The sequence below is a fragment of the Lagopus muta genome, chromosome 6, assembly GCF_023343835.1.
Source record: "Lagopus muta isolate bLagMut1 chromosome 6, bLagMut1 primary, whole genome shotgun sequence".
NCBI classification, from domain to species: domain Eukaryota; kingdom Metazoa; phylum Chordata; class Aves; order Galliformes; family Phasianidae; genus Lagopus; species Lagopus muta.
Window position 1 is genome coordinate 29,529,471 of NC_064438.1, and position 16,948 is coordinate 29,546,418.

Genomic DNA, 16,948 nt, shown 5'->3' on the forward strand with positions numbered 1-16,948 from the left:
GCAGCGCAGTCACTGAGAACTGCAACAGTGAGAAGTTATAACAGTTTATTATTTGATAATTCTTACTTAAGTAATAGTTACATTTGCAGTAAAATAACATGTATTTATATTTGAGTTGCTTTACTTTTCCTTCATTACATCTAAAATGTAAGGATCTTACATAGAGGGTTGTTGGTTTGTTGCATTGATTGCTCCTTCATCATTTTTAGGAAAAATGGCAAAGCTGAGCTTTCTCCCTTCCTGTATCTGTCTATAACTGGAGGGTGTGTCCTCTAATCTGCTAGATGAAGCTGCAGTGGCTTTGCAGAAGTAATCTCTGGGCATTGTTTTCACAATTTACTTCTTGTTTACACAAGCGCAATTTACTTGTGCTTGAGAAACTGCAGTAGTTCACCCTTAGAATGACATAAATGCTAGAAAATTCCACCTACCTTTTGATTTTGTGTGCTTATGTGGGATTAAGTAACCAGTGGAAGGCATAAGAGAGAAAAAATGGGATTACTGAAGACAGGCTTTAATACATAAGCCAAAGAGCTGAATTGTGGAAGGCTAATTACTTGATCTATTAATTTGAGAATTGTCAGTACCCTATGCTGTGATTTAAATGAAGCCTGTGACAGTTAGATATGGTACTCTGGAAAGGAAAACAGCTAGCTAGGAGACAGGAAAATAAGTGAGAATTCTGCCTGGATAACAAAGAGAGGAGGAGGATTTTTAAATCCTGGCTTCTGATTTGAGAGGCTTATGTTCTGAGAAACCAGTGACTTTCTTTTGTGTTCTGTTGTTGTATGGGAACTGTTAGGTCACAGCTGAACCAGTGATTAAGCACCTGGTGAAGGGGTGTAGCTGGCCCTGAGAGCACAGGTGCAAGCAATTCACTTGTGTGATCAGAAGGGGAGGACCCTGGATCCTAAAGCTCATTTAAGGGCTAGCAGCCACAAGAGAACCATCTCTGCTAGGAAATTGCCTCCTTTGGAGTGTTTGGTGAACCTTGATACTCAGAAAGGAGTAAGTAATTCCTTCTTTTTTACTGGATTGTGACCTCTGCCTTTCTTGGGTGATCTGAAACTGGTTTAAAGCAGCTGCATCTGCTGCCACTTGTCCTTGCAGTTGCCTAGTTCGCTACTGGAATTTGTCATATCTTGTTTTTTGACTTGTATGCATCTTTCGTGTGTTCAGAGTCCCAGTATTTTGATTATTCTAGGAGAAACTTCACTGAGGTAGTAGAGGTTTGAAGTCTGTAACGACTTGGTTCCTTTCTGCCCTGCTGTGTTTAAAAAATGGTGGTGGTGTACTGTGATGAAGTGTAATGGGGGTTACTTTGTTTTTTGAAATAGGTAACAGCAGCGTAGTAGTTGACTAGTCTGTGAGGTGACTGTCTCCACTGCCTTAAAATAGTGTCATATAGGAGGGCATTATTTAGAATGTCCATATAAATATATATCAGAGCAGAATATTATGATGTATTTATCATAGAATCACAGAATCATTAAGGTTGGAAAAGACCTCTGAGGTCATCCGGTCCACCTACTACCAATATCCACTACCACTAAACAATGTTCCTTAGGACAACATCCACGCATTTCTTGAAACACCTTCACAGATGGCAACTCAACCACCTCCCTGGGCAGCCCATTCCAGTGCCTGGATGCTCTTTTGGAGAATTTTTTTCCTAATGTTTAACCTAAACCTCCCCTGGTGCAACTTGAGGCCATTCCCTCTTATCCTAGTTACCTGGGAGTAGAGGCTGACCCCCCACCTGGCAACAAGTTCCTTTCAGGCAGTTGTAGAGGGCAGTAAGGTCTCCCCTGAGCCTTCTCCATACTAAACAATCTTAGTTCCCTTAGCTGATCCCTCTGTAGGGCCTTCCTATGTTTGGGCAGATTGACCCTTCCCAACTTGGTGTCATCTGTGGATTTACTGAGGGTGCACTCAATCTCCCTGTCCAGATCATCAATAAAGAAATTAAATAGGGCAGGCCCCAGTACAAATCCCTGGGGATTACCACTTGTGTCTGGTTACCAGCTGGATTTAATTCTTTCACCACCACTCTCTAGGCCTGGGCCTCCTTACAGTTCTTTACCTGGCAAGGAAGTCTACACATGGACTACCAGCTTCCCCAGAGAATATGGTAGGAGGCAGTGTCAAAGGCTTTTCCTAAGTCTAGGTAGACTATGTCAACAGCCTTTCCTCATCACACCCAGTCATAGGAGGCAAGTTTGGTTGGACAGGAACTGTGTTTTGTGAACTGACACTGTCTGCTCTTGATCCCCTGGTTGTCTTGCACATGCAATCAAGGTGATTTGCTCCATAACCTTCCTGGGCACTGAGGTCAGGCTGGCAGGCTTGTAGTTCCCTGGATCCACCTTACAACCCTTCCTGAAGATTTAATGCAATAATGAGCAAAGAGTGAAAGTTATAAGCTGTGTTATAGGCTTTCCTTGTTACACACTGTAATTGTTATTGTTTCATTTGCTCCCTTCTAGATTAACTTGATTGTCATTTATCCCAAGCTTCCTTGCTTCATTATTTCCACTGTAGCGTAGTCAAGACAGTCTCCAGGGACACATATACTCTGTGACAGTATATTAAAAGTATCGTTAAGACATCAGCTTTTTTTCTAAATCCTTTCTCCTGGCCTAAATCCATGGCAGTATTTGCACTGCTGTATGCTCTGAAGCATTAGCCTTTGTAGGTGTGACTTCTGGTGCAATCTCAAGGTCTGGAACAGATCAATGTAATTTGCATAGTGACGTTCCTTTGTTCAGAGTGGGAGCAGTCTGGAAAAATTGATGACTTAAAGGGAAAGCACGTATGGTAATGTGTTGCACGTCATAGGAAGTTTCTACATATAAGGCCATGGTTCCGGTGAAAGTGGAGTATCTGTACAAAAACAGCACAAAAAGGAAACGTAACTTCATGTTGAATCTTTGAGCATTCCCAGATTACATCTGTATGTTGTCCAGCAAAGAATTGGCCTACACATTTCCCTGAAATATGGAGATTCTTTACTTGTGCAGTCATGCCTTGGCTGATAGGAAGCTTCCTGTGAAATCTGTAAATCATCAGTACTGAGATAACAGAAGGAAAATCTAAAGGATTATTTAAGCTAGCTTTGTAGAAATATGTTTTCGCCCAAACAGGGCATCTCCCTAGAGCATTAGTGCACTTCTATACAGTATTACAGCTGTTGTACTGGATCAGAAGTGGTTGGTGACTGAGGAACTTAAAGGAACAAAGGGAAACTGGACTGGTCTTGGCTTAATTACTTATCATTCAGAAGTAGCAGCTGTGTTTACTTTCCCTTCAGTAAAGAGTTGTTTTCCAAATTACTAGTTAAATTTTGTCTTAATGCAGTCTGATTTGTTTTAAAGATTTTTTTTTTTCTTCCCCCTCACTGTTGCCATCCATCCAGGGCAGTGGTAATAAGTTGATCTGTGTTCAGCTCTATCTCTATTCTCAGTTAGAAGTAGGTACTGTATAAAAAGCAATGAAATGTCATGGAACAAACCTGTGTGACTGCTCTCTCTTATTACTAGAAAGGTCTTCTGTCTGCAGTGTTGGTGGTCTAGAACCTTTCATTAACATTCAATTAAGAATTACTTAATTTAATACAGAAGAAATTATTCACTGTGGACACTTCTGGATATAAGTGTTGTTTTAATGAAGGCAAGTGAATGGACTACCAGCAGAAATACTTTACTGTCACATTTGTGTTCCCAAGTGTCACAGGGATAAGTGTGTTGACAGATGAGCTGCTGAAAATTTTGTTTGGTGGTTGGGGAAATTGTTGCCCTAGTGCTTCCATTTCCTGCTGGAGGTTACTGTTTCCATAGTGGAGTTGGTGGAAGAGAATTATCTATTTCTGCAAGGAAACATCTACATTTTGCAGTGTTGAGGCTGCATTGTGTGCTTGTTTTCTGTCCCACCATCTTGTATGTGCTGCCATGATGCTGAAGCTTGGTCTGCAAATGCTCATCTGTTCATGTGTGAAGTAGCGGAATACAGTGTGCCGTTCTGTATTAAGGTCGATTCAGCAAAGCACCTCTGATTCAAATGAAAGTCAGATACAGGCTTACTTGCCATTCTGATAATGAGCCAAAATAGTGTAATCATTTAGTCGTTTGATGGAAGTTTCACAATACAACTGTTCTCTCGAAAAAGCAGTCAACCACCCTACACTATAGTTCAGTTGATATTGTTGAACAATGCTTCAAATAACTTAAGTGTACACGTGTTAAAATCATGCAGCATCTTGAGCTGATGTATAAGTAAAATTGTTTTACTCTACAGTTTGAAGTTGGTTCCCATATCAGCCTTAATTTTCAGCAAAATGTGTTGCTCAAACAGGGAAGATGGAGGGCTACCTTTCTACTGAAAATTAGAACCTTAGAGTATTCCTTCCCTTTGTTCTCCAGAATCAAATTCTTAGAATTTCCAAATTTCAGGAAATTATCATGATGAGCAAAATCAAGGAATTTGTTCACTAGACTTGCGTGCAGTTTTGCTCATGTGGAGCTGTTCCATGAGTAGGATCACGGCAGTTTATTAAACTGTTGCTTAATTGTGCTATGATGAATCAGGTTTCTTTAGTAGGATATTCTTTTTAAAGTGATAGATGTGATAACATAATGTAGAGAATTCCTGGGTGCGGATTATTACAACTATGGTTTTAAATGAGAACAGTGAATGAAGGAACCTTGAGAAACCTGAGGCTAAAATAATGTGCACAGAGCATGAACTCAGGAAACCTTTTTGTTTAAAAAAAAAAAAAAAAAAAAGGCAGTGGATTGTCACAACATTTTTGACTACTATTAGTCATTAATAACAAGAAAAACTTTCCCAGTACATGGTTTGAGCTGGTATGTTGACTCATCTATGTTGATTGCATCATACCATGATTTATCCATGTTATATATAGATGTGTACTTGAGATTCCTTATGCATAAATCATCACTGATAAACTCCTTGTGACTGAGTGGTTTAGCTGTGGAAAGTTCTTAATCATTGCCTTTAGGACCTGGACCTCACCTGTGAATGAGCACATCATAAAAATTTGGGTGTAAATAACACGTTCTTGAGGGCTTTGCTTCCTTCATCAAAAGAGTTATTTCATACTAATGTTTTTGAAGCTATTCCTTCTGTTGCCTCCTTGCTTAGTTCTAATTCTTAACTATTGAAGGATGCAGAGGGACCTATCATGCTAGCAGCATACGCAATACTTCAAGACTGTCATATTCCCAAATGAAAAAATCCTTTGTAAGACTTCTTGAAGGCATGGTTACTTGCTTGTGTGGTAATATGCTTATTCAAATAAAGGGGCTTATGCTGCAACAGTTGCTGTGTTTGGTCCAATTCTCTGAACTGCTTCAATTGCTGGTTTACAGCACAAAGCTTGGTTGTTGGTAATTTCTCTTGCTGCTAACAGTTCCAACATCATTCGACCAATGTTTTTATGACTGTCTGAAATGATGTCTGAGGTGACTCTTGCCTTTGGCTGTATTTGCTTGTAATGTGTTTAGATATTTATTTCAATGACTAATTTTCTGCCAGTAAGATTTACTGAAAAATTCTGAAGGTACAGATTCTTGAGATTCGTGTAATAATCTACAGGAAACTTAGTGTACTGGAAATATCTTTTTTTTTTTTTTTTTAATAAATCTTGGTCAGCCTAGCAGCCTTCTATCTTGATCAACCCAATGGCCTTCTGTGATGGTGTAACAGCATCAAAGGACATGGGAAGAGCCAATGGTGTCTTTGATTCCAACTTCAGTGAGGCCTTTGACAAGGTACCCCATATCATTGTTCTCTCCAAGTTGGAAAGATATGGATTTCATGGGTGGACTGTTTGATGGATGAAGAATTGGCTCAGGATTGAATCCAGAATGGTGGTCAATCGCTCAGTGTCTGCATGGAAATAGTGACAAATGGTGTCCCCCAGCAGTCAGTGCTGTGACTGATACTCTTTAGTATCTTCATCAATAATATTGACAGTGGGGTTGAGCGCACCCTCAGCAAGTTTGCAGGTGACACCAAGTTATGGGGTACAGTCAACATGCCTGAGAGATGAGATGCCATTCAGAGAGACCTAAACAGATTTGAGCAGTGAGCCCAGAAGAAATTTGAGGTTCAACAAATCCAAGTGTGAGGTTTTGCTGCAACCTCCACTACCAATATAAGCTGGGTGATGAAAGGATTGATCTCAGCTCTGCTTTAAAAGACCTGGGGGTACTGGTGGATGGGAAACTGGGCATGGGTCAGCAATGTGTCCTCGCAGCCCAAAAAGTCAACCATATTATTGGGCATCAAAAGAAGTGTGGCCAGCAGGTTGAAGGAAGTGATCCTGCCTTTCTACTCTGGTGAGGCCTTACATGAAGTACTGTGTCCAGATGAGGAATCCTCAGTGAAGAAGTGACATGGACCTCTTGGAGACAGTCACAAAAATGATTCAAGGGATGGAACACTTCTGCAGGTTCAGGCTGAGAGATTTGGCTGTTCAGCCTGAAGAAGGCTCTGAGATGACCTGATTATGGCCTTTCAGTATCTAAGAGGGAGCTACAGAAGAAGGGGACACCTCTTTACCAGGTTCTGTTGTGATAGGATGAGGGGAGATGGCTTCAAACTTAAAGAGAGTAGATTTAAGTTGGATATAAGAAAAAAGTCTTTTATGGTGAGGGTGGTGAGGCACTGGTACAGGTTGCTCAGAGATGCTGTGGGTGCTCTGTTCCTGGAGGCTTTCAAGGCCAGCCTGGACCAGGCTCTGATCTAGCTGTGAATGTCCCTGTTCATTGCAGGGGAGTTGAACTACAGATGACCTTTAGAAGTCCCTTTCAACTCTCAGGATTCTATGATTTTATGATTAGTTAGGGAATTAACCTTTTTAAGCAGTGGCTGGAGTGGGAGATGAGCTAATAAAAGCACCAAATCTTCTGTGATCTGTAGTAATCTGAGGCTGGGATTGACTATCCAGACTCTCTCCAAAATATCCAGCTCATCCTTTTTTCTTGCCTAACTAAGAAGTAAAATAGCCATTTCCCAGAATTGAAATGTTCTTTAATTCAGTTGTGTGAGCAACATTGATTTCACTCGCTTGTTTAAAATTCCAGAAGCAACTCATTAGAAGTCATTAGAGGAGCAGTGCCTTAGCACACTCTCTGGGGAATGTCTGTCCTTCCTGGTGTGGTTTGGCATTGCTGGAGAAGTCTGGCATGCAGATGGCGTGGTGCTGGGCTTCCTCTGACCAATAGAGGCAGTTAGGAGGCCAGACGAGCCTGTGAAGAATGACAAGGCAGCATAAGTGAATCAAACAGCTCCTAGTATGTGCAAGACGTATTTCAGATATTTCATGTCCCTTTACAAATAACCTAATGAAACAGATAAATTTCCCCCTAAGAGTTCACTAGTTATACTGTTCAAGAGAATTCTGGAAATTAGGTCTTAGTTTTATCCTTTCTTTTTCTGTGAATTTAGTTTTTGTGTCTTCAGAGATTTGGGTAAAGGTGGATGCTGTTGTTGTGAAATGGTCCTGCCTTCTCAAGAGTAACAGTGGCGAGAGTGCTTTGGTGGCAAGAGGCCCGAGTTGTCTTTATTTAAGTACTGCTAATTATGCAAGTCTTCATTTTGCTAGAATTGATACTTACACCATTTTTATTTGCAGGTTATGTGTTGCCTACTATCTAAGTGGCCTTTTTCAATTGATAAAAATATCACCCTGGGTAGGAAGCTGTTACTGTTTAGTTTTGTATAAGCTTATGAGTTTTCTGGAATAGGAGTATGAAAAGCATAAAGCAAGAGGAGAGAAGAACTTTCCAACTATCTTTGGGTATCTTATGTTGCACTGCTTTCACTTTGGAGGAAATCACAAATCTCTAATTTCACTCAAACTCCAATAATTTGCTAGCAATAGTCTGATTTAATGTTTGTTTCCATTGATGACAGTTGAGTAAAAAAAAAACAACCACCATACACTAAGTACAGATGCAAAATTGTACTTTAATGATTTAATGACAGTGTAGATATTCACTGTCTTATGCTAATGTTCCTTTGCTCTGTCATCTTTAGTGTAAGGGAATTAAATGTAAGTGTAATCTCTGTCACTGCTTTATAAATTCTTAGTTTCTCAGGTAACAAGCAGCAAGTAGGTCATGTTTTAAGTCTCTGTTCTTATATTGTCCCCAGGTTGTTCCCTTTCTGGGTGAATATGAAATCAAATTTAGTCATTGTACTCTGCAACAACAATGAAAGGAAAGTATTTTGCAAAAATGGGTAATCTAAGTGAATATAAACTTTGAGTAGATCTATGCAGAAAGTACATAGGCTCTTGTAGGCGAACAGAGTATCAGTGCTGTGAAATGAAAATTGCAGACGTAAAACATTATTCAAGTTAAATAGTTGAGGAATTGTGCTCTTGACTGAAGATGGACAGGACACAAGTTGTCATAATTGCGTTGTCTTTCGTGATGCTAGCTCAGTTTACACCATGGAACAACCTTCTCCAAGCTATCTCTGTCTCTACCATAACTCACTAACAGGCAAAGCAAAGACATAAATTGAGTCTTTATACAAAAGACATACGTGAAAGTGTTTCCTTTTAGGCTTATATTCTATCTAATCAGTTTTCAGGGCAGTCTTCAGTGTAATGATCCATCTCTTCTTCTGATCCGTGCTTGCATTGTACTTCATGTGGAGTTTCTGGAGTGGTTGAGTGCTGCAAAAAATGCTCCTCAGCATGATCAATGTGAGGAAACTTGGCATTTCTGAGTAACAGCAGCAGCCTGCTCTGGTGCACCTTAGTAGTTTTCTGATGCAGTGTTTCAGATCTGAGATCCATTATATCAGGTGGATTGATGCTATTGCTCCTATTTTACAAGTACGTGGCACAGATGTTATAACAATTCATTCCAGGTCATGCATTAAAAGCCCTGCTGTACTCACCTGTAAGTCTGAACAGCCCAAGTATGACAATGTTAGCAGGATCAAATGCTCTTCAGCTTTTGTAGAGTAGATGTAATTTTGGCAGACCCTACAGCAGCTTCAGAACTCTGAAGATCATTGGCTGAAGTTTTTAGAAATGTAAATGAGTACAGCCTGAGGCATTAGCTGGTGTTTTTCCTTCGTTTAGGCTGTTAAGTTTTCCTTTGTATTCCAGCCCCTTACAGACAGCACTGTACCAAAATGATTAGGGTAATAGAGTTGATAGGCCTGCTCCCATGTCTGTTCCTTCTACAGTTTTACAGCTGACAGCTATACTGCATCAAGCTACTTAATCTGTTTCATATCATCTGGCTGCTGACTGTATTTAGAGGAATTTCAAGACTGTATTTAGAGGAATTTCAAGGGGAAAAAAGCCCAGACAATAAATCTGAAATTAAAAAAAAAACAAACCAACACTTTTTTTAGCTTTCTTTCAAGGAGCTGGACAATTAATCTTCCTATCAGATTATTATTTTTAAACTTAAGGTTTCTTATTTGCATACCTCTCTGCAAAAGGAAGGTAATATGTCCATGTCTCTTATGTTTAGAGGCATGGATCTTAACCAGCAACCTGTTTTTTTTCTTTGGTGGTAAGGCTGGACCTTGATCACAAGTCAGCTTCTTGTCTTCTGTATCAGACTCTACAGAGGGCCAAACCAATTAGCTGTGCATGAGGAAGGATATTAGCAAATGTGAATGCTGAAGTTACTGCCTAGCATGGGAGTTGAATGAGTGGGCTGGATGATAATTTGTCCTTCTTCCTCTTCTGTCTTGATATGAGAGGTTTGAATTCCCCATCTAAAGTTGAAACTTTGAGCCCATTCTCACCTTGTGCTACCACTTTTTGATTATTTTTTGCTTTAAGTAAATATTTTTAATATTAATATATGGGAAGAGAGGTTCCCCTGTGAAGGGAAGCTAATGGGGGAGTCTCCTGTTCTACTTGCTTGATTTCTTTCACTTTTCCTACTTTAGTATCTCAAAGCAACTTCTGTCATTGGTGATGGGGAATTTCCCTTGCTGCAGTACATTTTTACAGTCTGAGTCCCAATCATGTGCTCAGTAGCATGTTGACAAGCAAAATAGGGAGGGATAGTTTGGGAGAAAGGGCATGGGAACTGTTTTGCCTTTTTTCATGGAAAAAAAGTTTCACTCTTTCAGAGTATAAGTAGGTAGAGGAAATACTTGAACTTTCCCTGAGTTTCTTCGTGTGAATCATAGATGTAATGACCTGTAGTGAACTAATGGTGAAGTTTGATCTGGCTTTCTGATCTTGTTAGATGTAGAGGGCAGTGAGTCCACCTTGGCTCATATGGTTGATCTGCACTCTATAGTGATTCCTCTAAAGCTTGCAGTTATCTTTTGCGGGAACTGAAATTATCAGCACTAATGATATCTTTACATCAGGTTTCCTCACACTGTTGTTATCCACCTTTCTTGATGTCATGTCTACATCAAGGTCCAACTCCTTTGTTTTGCTGCCTGTGCTCCACCATACTTCATTTTGCCAAAGTCAAAACTTCTACACTGGAAAGAACTGTGATACTCTAATGACTGAAATTCACTGTATATCTGGTCCAGGAAGGGGAAAAAAACGTAATCTGTGGTGTGGTACTCATTCAGTCTCTCAGCATGTCTCTTCTCAGAATGAATTAATAGCCAGAGCAGTAGCATCTCTTGCTCTGTTTACAGTTTTCATAATTCAGGCAGTGCTATGTAATGTTATTCATAATGTCAGCTTATCAGAGCCCTGGTGAGTGCAGAAGTTGAACTCCAGAGGTTTGCACTAAGGAGTCTTGTTGCTACTCCTGTGACTGCCTTGAGTAACGCTGTGTTGTTGAAGCATTGTTCCTTTGAATTGTCCTTTATGCTGCAAGAACTTTGTCTAGTGAGCGAGCAAGCCTGGGAATCTCTTCTAACAAAAGTTACCTTAGAAAAGTTAGGAGGCTGAAATGTAGTGTGACAGGAAACTTACTGCCTTTGTGTGTCTAGAAACTGGAAATAACAGGAGTAGAAGAGGTATACTGTATTCATATAAAATCTTTTGGGCTCAAGCTTCATGAGAAACTTGGCCTGGAATATAAGCTGTCTTATTATTACTACATAGAAGCAAGTAACTGAGCATTTTGCTGATCCTTCAACTTACTGACTTGATCTTTCATGCTATATTTCCTTCATAGTTTTTCTGTGACTTAAAGTAAGTGCATGCATTTTTCACTGAAGTTGTCATTCAGAAACTGTGTCTTTACAAGCCATTCCCTATTTTTGGCCAAGGGTTGTGTGGAGGGTGGGTGACACATCAGAACTTGATGATCTACCCTGTACGTTCTGTACTTCGAACAAAAACTGCAAAAACTTTCTCTGAACTCAGCGTAAGCTACTCCAAGCAACTATCAACATGATTAAATAGTAACATGAATAGTCCTTTCTGAACCATCTACATGTTACAGATGGAACTAATGTATTTTAAACAAACATTGCACAATGAAGTACGATGGAAAAGCTTTTGATTTGAAGTTCCTAAACATACAACTTACCTTTGACTGTGAGTGCTGGCTTTAAGCTTTTGAAAATGTTTTCCTTGCACTGCTTCATTTCTTCTGGTGTGGGAGATATGACTGAGAATTATCTTCTGAATTAAATTTGAAATAACTCAGATCTTTCTATCTTTTTATCTTTTTTTTCTTTTTTTTTTTCCTGGGGTGCTGTGCCACCACAAGACCTGCTTTTCAGGGGCCAGGATAGTGTTTCAGGTGGCATTATGTGGCACAAGATATGTTTCAAGCCATCTGGTGGTTGCTGGCTCCATAATAAGCACACGGTGTTTGCCATGGCAGGCTTGTGGTAGAGCCAGACCTCACTGTATTTGTTTCAGCCAGCATTCTTCATATAAAAGAGTATCTGCTTAGCTTGTTTAATTGTAGCATATTCTATGTTCATGGCTAAACCTGTGCAATAGTATCTGTGGTCAAGATTACGTTTATTCACTCTTGATCCAGAGCTTATCTATGTGCTGCATCCCTTCCTTGATGGCCTGAGGTGTCATGAACCTACTCAGCTAGAAGTAATTCAGCATTATGTTGTCAGTCCAGATCTACCTAAGCCACTTAAATCTTAGCAACCCAATCCACCTGGGTTGTTTTGAAAATGCTGGTTGTTTTGATCTTCTTCAGTGACAAGAATCTTAAGTATTTGGGCATCTACGTGGTGTGCTTTTGCAACCATACTCTCTACTCAGGCAGCAATATCTTCCTACGGTGAAGCAACCCACATGTGTTTACCTCTGCACTGCCAGTTTTGCTTTCATTGTTGTAACCACCCCTGCAGGACATTTGTCACCATTTGAGAGTCAGCATAGAGGTTGGACGCTGACCACTTCTCTTGTTCAGTGTTATCTAAAGCCAGTTGGATGGCTTTCACTTCAGCAAATAGACTTGATTCACCTTCTCTTTCAGTAACTTCTGCAACTTTTTGTGTAGAACTCCAGATAACAGGCTTCCACTGTCAATGGCTTAAAATATGATAGGCCCCGTCAATGAACAAAGCATATTTATTCTAATTCTCTGGTAGTTGATTACATAGTGAAGCATTTTCAGCATGCATCACCTCCTTTTTTGGCAGTATTGTATGATTCTTTGCCTTTGGGTCAGCCAGTGATCATTTCTAAGACTCCTGGATAGCTGGAGTTTCTTAGCTGAGCCCATCATGTCATGAGCGCAACCCACTTACTCCACATAGCATCAGTAGCATAATGTGTGGGGAATCCTTTCTTTGAACATGCAGTCCAGTACCAACATTTGGGGGTGCCAGGAGGAGCTGTTCTCCTACATAGAAATACAAGAAATTTGGTCCAGATACTGCAGCAGGAAAAGGAGCATCCAAGAAGCAAAGCTAAATTTCTGAGTCTTATCTCTGCAGTCTGAAAAAGCAGGCTTGCAATGTGCTTGTTGAGCCTGGACCTGTGGCACTACAGTGGCAGTGAATTCCCGTGACTTGGGAAAATGTCTGTGAGTCTTCAGCTCTTCCTTCTGAGAAGCTATTATTGAGCATTTCAGTGAAAAGACCAAGACTGTGAACTTCTGAGAAAGATAATGAGAAATGGGAAAAGGAAATAAAAACTGGTAATTCACACAGTCTTTGTGATTCCTTGTCAAGTACATACATACTATGAATTCAAAATTTTAATTAGGAATTTACTTTTCCATTTTTGATTTCTAGTGCTATCAGACCATGTTTAATCTGCATTTCATGAAATAAGTACATCACAACTTCAGAACACGCAGCTACATGCTGTGAAAATGTATTTACAGATCTCTAATAGAATTAAACAGGAGACTGAAAAGAATTCATTAAAGATATCGACTCCTGTGAGGTACTGAGAGCTAATATTAAGCTTGTGTTATAATTTTATGGCTATCCACCTGTATCAGTTGTGAATTGAAATAAGGAAAAAGATATTCTACAAAAACTGTATAAGCTGCTACTTAAGTGCGAAGACAGTATGAACAGATTGGCTTGAGAAAGTTCAAGAGCAGCTCAGATTTTCCTTTCAGTACGGTCTAGAGTCTCTCAATCTAAGGAAAACTGAATGTTTTTTTGGTTTACTCCAGTTTCCTCCTTTCCAGGAATGCTCTGTACTGCAGTGTTCAACAGGAAAGTGGTCAACTTTTGCAGAGAATCTGGGCAACTTTGTATGGAAACTATTTTAAAAATCTAAAAAATAGAATGGACATTAGACATTAAGAACTAACTAGGTGAATAAATCTCAGAATCTTTCAGTCTCACTTAAGCCTTCTGAAGAAATATTTAAATTTGTTTAGAAAGAATAAATCTGGAAGTCCTTATTTTTTCTTTAAGAGATTACTTTAAAATATATATATGCAATTACTGTCTGTTTGCTACTGGTGGAAACTTCTGAAAAACTTTACTGATGGGGATTTTTGTACAATCTAAGCTAATTGTTCAGCTGAGCAGAGTGTGTATAATGAAGGTTTAAACATTTTTTCAAATCTGTGTAAGATGGTTTTATAATAGTGCATTTCTGATAATTGTATAAACTTCTGAAAACATCTTTTCAGTACTTCTTACAGATGTCCTGTACAGTTATTACTGTCCACCTTCTCCTTCATGCAGTGTTTTACATACTAATGTTGCATCTATAAACTGTGCTCTATTCCTTTACTTTAAAACAGCCTTAATATTCTTAGACATTGGAAGTATTTTTGTCGCTTTCTTTTTTATTTGGCGAACAATTTTTTTTTCCATTGCTTTTGAATATAATTAATGGTTCATGTGGCTGTCTTCATTCAGTTATCTTCAATAACTTACAACATCTGATTCTGAAAACATTGTTACTCATTTTACAGCATCAGATACAGTTACACTTTTATTTAATTGTCCATTAGTTTTTCCTGTACGGTTTGTTTAGGGTACTTAAGGCACTCTTTTATTCTCTTTTCTAAACAAAGCTAGGTCTTGTGTAGTGTTTTCAAGAAGCAAAAACAAAACAAGGGGGGAAAGAAACCACTAAGTAAAATGATGGATTTAAGAACAAAGCATTTTCATGTTTCAACGCTGACCTACGTGGGACTAAAGGTCACCCCACATCTGCCATCTTGAAGATTGAACAAGCACTGATGTGTAAGCTAAAAACTTTGATTCTTGCAGCTTCTCAGGGAGATGTTCATTTACAGCCTGTATGAAAGGCTTTATGAAAATTTTTTGAGAAGGCACATGGCATGAAACACCTTCCTTATGTATTTGTTCTCTAGGCTACAGTTTTTCAAACACAAGTCTGCAGGGCTACTGGTGCTACGTAACTCACATTTTTTCATCTCATATAGTAGCTTTGGATAAGGAAAATTGGGCCAGTTGGTGTTTCAGTCATTTCAGTGTCTTGAGAGGAACTTCAGCTCTGGCAGGTGACACATCTTGAATCAGTTTTAATACCCGATTTTGATCGGAGTTTATATTCACCTACAATAAGTAATTCAGAAGTTAGCACTTCATTGGTTTTGAGTAGGTAATGTTTAAAAGTAGCATTTTGGGGGCAGTGGGGGATTGACAATGAAAATGTTTTCAAAAACTTGATATAAGAAAAGAAATTGTACTGGGGTTTTGGAAAAAAAATGTAACAAATTCAGTATAATTTTTTCGAGTGATTTGAAAGGCCACACGTTCCTGGAAGTGGTGTGCAATTCACCTGAGCTCATTGCTGATGCTTTCACTTATGTTTTATCAGAATGGACTCAGGATCAATTGCAGATGTATAGCTTGGTCTCCTAGCATATCTAAAATTTATTTACTTATGCTGAGCCCTGATGTTTTCAATAAAAGAACAGTTGCTTAGAGTGAATTTGGGGTATTTTTCTAGTTGTTGGTTTATGCTCATTTGACTCATGTCTTACCTTTCAAACTGCTGAACTGTAGTCTAGGGTCTTTTATGGAATTTTTCCAAAGAGAAAAGTGGAAACAGAGCCAATGTGAATGTAAGTCTAAAAAAAAAAAAAAAAAAAAAAAGTTATTTTTATCAGAAATTGAATAGATTTTTTTTCCTTTGTGACCTAGAGGAAAATGTAATGGGAGAAGTAGCCTGTGCTCAGAAGCTGTGTGTGGATCGAGCTAAAACTTCATTATGCTATCACTGAAGGCTTAAACTCCTCGCTCAGAAGTGTTTTGTGTCATAGAAATTGACTTGTACTTTTGCTTATTTGTGCAGAGGTAGAATAGTGCTGTGCAGAAGAATAAGGGAAGTATAGGTAGAGTTAGTGTTACGTAACTGGCAGGTACTCTTTTTGAAATGTTACTGTGAAATGATACTTTCTTACCAGCGAAAGTCTTTCTTTGCTTAGAATGTCACTGCATCTTTCATGAGTAGGATACTGGAGAATGGAAAGGAACTATAAACTAAATATAGATCATTGACCTTAAACTTCAATAACAGACACATTTTTCCTGGACACATTAATATATCATTGGTTTTTTCCTCTAAAAATCAAATATATTTGTCACTCATTTGGATGCATTTAAGGAAGGATTTAACTGCCTTTTGGTACTGTTTGAGAAATTTTCAGGAATTACTTTTGTGTAGGATGCAGTGGGCTTATTTTTTTACCTCACCCTAGTCAAGGTGTCTGCTGGAGAAACTATAAATCTGTAAGAGTGGCTCTCATGAGTTAATCTCTGTCAGCAAGACTGCAGTGTGAAATCGATGAGCAATTACAAGTTAGCGGTGTCCTTGGCAAAGCTGATGAAAAGGAGCAGCAGAATTGGCTTTCAGCCAGCTAATGCTATTTTTTGCTTAAGAAATACTACAGAATTCCAAAGTGTGGAATTTATGGGAGTGCTCACGCCATGATGATCAGAAATGCTGGTTTGTTGTACATAATGGAGTTGTGAGAGCTAACAAAGAATGGCGTCTAATGCTTTTTCTTCTTGCCTTTTTGTGTTACGGCATTTGAATTTTTTGCTAGAACAGTTCTGTGTTCATTTATCTGATAACTAGTACTAAATAGAGGGAAAAACTGAATGGCTCTTTTGTTATCCTCTTAATTCCTCCAGAATACTAAAGTCTGAAGTCTTCCTCTTCTGCTGGAAAAGCTGAGTAGCATGTGTGAATTTTAGCATTATCTGCAGATGATGTTTGATTCAAAAGCTGGACTGAATGTGCATAGCCCTGCAGCAGCCCTGAGAAATCAGTAGTGGTCAGGGACTGCATCTAGAGAGATGAGGTGGTCTTCAGCTCTCTGTTTTGAGAGAAGGCAGTTTCTGTACATCTCAGCCCTGACTTGTAGCATGCACCTTGCTTCTGTGTGGTCTGTGGTCCCCAGCTGGGACTGACACAGAGGCATTGCTTTGAATACATGAAGATCATGTACCTAGGTTGCTCTGGAAGTAATGTCTCCTATTTATTTCCATGGAAACTACAACAGATACAAAGAGCTCAATAAACACTACTTGATAGAGCAAATTCTTA

The 16,948-nt window shown here is 39.1% G+C and overlaps 1 long non-coding RNA gene across 2 annotated transcripts in view; it reads left to right on the forward strand.

Annotated features, from left to right (window-relative positions):
- The window catches only part of LOC125694393 (uncharacterized), a 196,557-nt gene that overhangs the window by 44,475 nt on the left and 135,134 nt on the right, over positions 1-16,948 (forward strand). The window contains exon 1 of one of the 2 annotated variants that reach the window (XR_007377536.1): positions 940-1,008. The exons of the other annotated variant lie outside the window; for it this stretch is intronic. This is a non-coding gene — a long non-coding RNA (uncharacterized LOC125694393). Of the gene's footprint in view, positions 1-939; positions 1,009-16,948 lie in introns of those variants that run through there. 2 annotated transcript variants of the gene reach the window in all.